The following is a 3,487-nucleotide window of genomic DNA, read 5'->3' on the forward strand; positions in this document are numbered from 1 at the left end:
GAGATGCTCTTGGTCCTGCTCGAGGGAGAGGAGGCTGCTGCCCACCGCCTTCCTGCGCTGCAGGGATGCCATTTTTCCATCCTCGCTGCTTCCCAAGGATCAAGCAAGGTACAATTTGCAGGTGTTGCCATTGCAATGCTCTGCAGGTACCTCAAAAAGCCTCCTGCTCTCCCCATGTGTTTTACCCCTCGTCGCTGCTCATCACGTGGATCTGACACCTCACCTGGCTCTTCCCTGCAAGGGAGTGAAGGACCCACTGCGTTTCAAAGGTGCCTGTTTTAAGGTGACCAGTCACTGCAGAGATGAAAGGTACTTTGTGAAAGGCAAAATATCCAGCAGCTGCTCATGTTAGCTCTGTTCTCAGACCATGCCACGAGCCCTGGACACGTTAGAGGCTGTAGAATAGTACAGTGCACACAACTAACTTTTACTGGGTTTTGGTTAATTAAAGCACTGCTTTTTTTTCATCTGTATTTGAAGGAATCAAGCTGAAACATCAAATTTTGCACATGCCAAGAGCGGATTGTGGCCATAGAGATGGTATTTCCTCCCATAGGAAGTTCACTGATGTGCGGTCACAAAGAACTGGGTCAAATTTATCCCCAATGTAATTTCATTAAAATCACAGAAGTTGTGCCCGGAATGAGTTTAGCCCATTATTATTTCAATGCTAAATATAAGACAACGCTATAAAAATGAAGTAGAGATGGTGATAAAAATCTGTCCTCTAATTAGTTTTGCTTTCTGCAGTTTTGATATAGGAATAAACTACAACTGTGCATGATTTGCTCTTACATAACATTGCTCATCTAAGGACTTCAAAGCACTTTTCAGGTGACAGTCACATCTCACAACATCCCGTGAAGTATGAGGAACTGTATTATTGCTAAAGGTGAGCAAAATGAAATGGGTGGGTTTCATGCACAAGATCTTGAGAAAAATTTGGCACAGTCAGTATTCAGAAGAAGAGCTCATGACTCTTCCTTCTGCAGCCATTAGTCAACAGTATGTTCCAGCAGAGGAAAATAAAATGACGGAATAGTAGCTGTTTTTTAAACCTTATTCTTGTGTATATTTAAAATTAATATTTTGCCTATTTTCTTTATTTCCTGTTGCCACAGGAAAAAATCCTATGCCTGTGAGCTCAGCAATGAAGTTTTAATCACCTCAGTGTACATCTTTCCATAATATATATTTTTCTGTCTCCCAAAGACATAATGGCTACTCCTTTTATGGGAAACCAGGATTTAATCCAGTAAGTCTGTGAGAATCAATATTCTTGTGAAATGACACCATGTTGAAGTTATTTTATGCTATGTTGATGGTTAGCTAATTTTGTAATGGAGACATTTCTTCTAGAAGCAGACATAGTATAATTTAGTGGTAAAAACGTCAATCACAAGGGGTTGAACGCCTGTGTCAGGGCAGGAAGAGGGCAGATTTATTGATGGAAATGTATCTATATACTCTTTGTGGCACTTTGACCTGAAATATCCATTTTGGTTATAATTTTGTTTTGTGAAAATGACATCAACTGCAATCACTAATGCAAAAATGACATTGGAATGCTTTGTTCCACAGGCCTGATTTAAAAGTCTTGCTGCTGTTTGTTATAGTAACAGCTTCTCAATAGTGAAGAAATTAAGGTGCCCATTTAACTGCTGCTTTTTTTCTGTTTGTAGGATTTTGTAATAGATGACAGCCTCAGAAGAAAACAGTGTTCTTTTTATACTGTTTAATATTGTTTAAATAATAAATATATAGCATGTTTCATAATGACATTGAGGTAACCAAGAGAAAGAGGCATGGTGTTCTGGATAATACTATATGTGGATATATTCCTGTGTGGTTTTTCTTCCTAATGCCAGCTAACCACCCATCCAAAGCCATAAAAATAACAATAGGAATGGGAAGGAGAGGAGGGAATAGCGTAAGTGCAGAGGTCGAGAAAGAATAGTGTCAGGGAAGGAGACAAAGGAATAGAACAGTGAAAAATGAAAGGAACATAGGAATATTCCATTCGTAACTTTTAAAAAGTTTTCTTTCTTTTTTTTCCTTTTTTTTTAAAGAATATAAAATCCTTGGGTTTAGTCCAACAAGAATTACTAGGAATATACCAGATTGTGCTCTGCCTTTTTCCAATATGAATCTGGATCGGCTCAGTGGACTTCCATGTTGTTACTCCAGATTCATAACAATGTAATTAAAAGCAGAACCTGGCCCAATCTCAGCTTATGTATTAGCAACAGGATCATTTGGAGCAATGTGAATTTTACGGAGAGCTGGTGCTGTTTTGTGACATACAGGTTAATGTCTATTTTCTGCAGCATTACCATTCCTCAGAAGAGTGCCTTTTGCCAAACCAAATTGTGACTGCCTAATTATTAAAGGCTTAATCCATCTCTGTGCTAGTGCTGAGAAGTCCTCACTTTTGTGTAGGGTAACCTTGGCACACCAGCAGTTTAATTTAGCCTGAATAACAGCTGAGTGTTTTCCCAGCTAGCATAAGATTGACACAAGCTTTCTCATCTTCTACCCCTCCGTTTACACCCTTTGCACGAATGTCAAAGTCAATAGTTCGCTTTCCTCTAACAACCACCTTTAGTGAGACCCACAGCAGTCATAATGTCCTTTGTAATCCTCAATTTTTGGCTACTTTATGGCAAATAAGCAGAGGAATCAGGGACCATCCAATGTTGTGCTTTCTGCTGAGGCACAGTGATTTTCCTCGCTTAAATGTAGAAACCATTTTGAATCTAGGTAGATTGCAACTTTCTGTAAGAAGAAATTTTGCTTATTTTTTAAGAACATGGGCTTCAAAGACGTTTCTTTTGAGTGATGCTCCAGGCTTTCTACAAATTTGACTCATTGGAAGCAGTTCTTAGTGTGTCTAAGGGCAGCCCACGAGAAAACACGGAGTGTTGCTCACGTGGTGATGTGTGACAACCTAGCACGGCGCTAGGGACACACCTGGAGGCTCCTTCCCAGGTTGCCTGTCCTGTATCTCCTTGCGCGGTGGAAGCAGGTAGGTCCAGAAGCACCTCCCAGAGCTGGGACTGCTTATTAAGAGCATCTATATGCACTGATTATAAAAAGGGGAAGAGTGCACAGGTCAGACATGAAGAAAGAGCTAATGGAACAACTAGTTCCAGTAATCAGACTGAAATTATTAGGTTAATTAAAAATGAGCAGGATTTTCTTTTTTTTTTTTTCTAAACGTGGACATTTCAGTCCTGGCCGTTTGCATAAGTAATATCTCCATTGTATCTCTTCACACTGCCTATAAAGGAGCACATCACAAAAGTGCCTGGAAAAATAAAACTCCGATGAAAAGGGACCCATCAAGTTTAAATGGGGGTTTATATTGTGGCGTTATGAGACACATTTGCAACTCCCATGGCAGAAAGTGAAACTCTGAACAATTAAAGCAGCACAGACATCCTGCCCTAAAGGACTGTAAGCATTTAAAAAAGCAGCCATGACCTCT

Source organism: Tinamus guttatus, unplaced genomic scaffold (assembly GCF_059628265.1).
Source record: "Tinamus guttatus ecotype Peru unplaced genomic scaffold, ASM5962826v1 Tinamus_guttatus_pri_ptg000674l, whole genome shotgun sequence".
Classification (NCBI taxonomy): Eukaryota; Metazoa; Chordata; class Aves; order Tinamiformes; family Tinamidae; genus Tinamus; species Tinamus guttatus.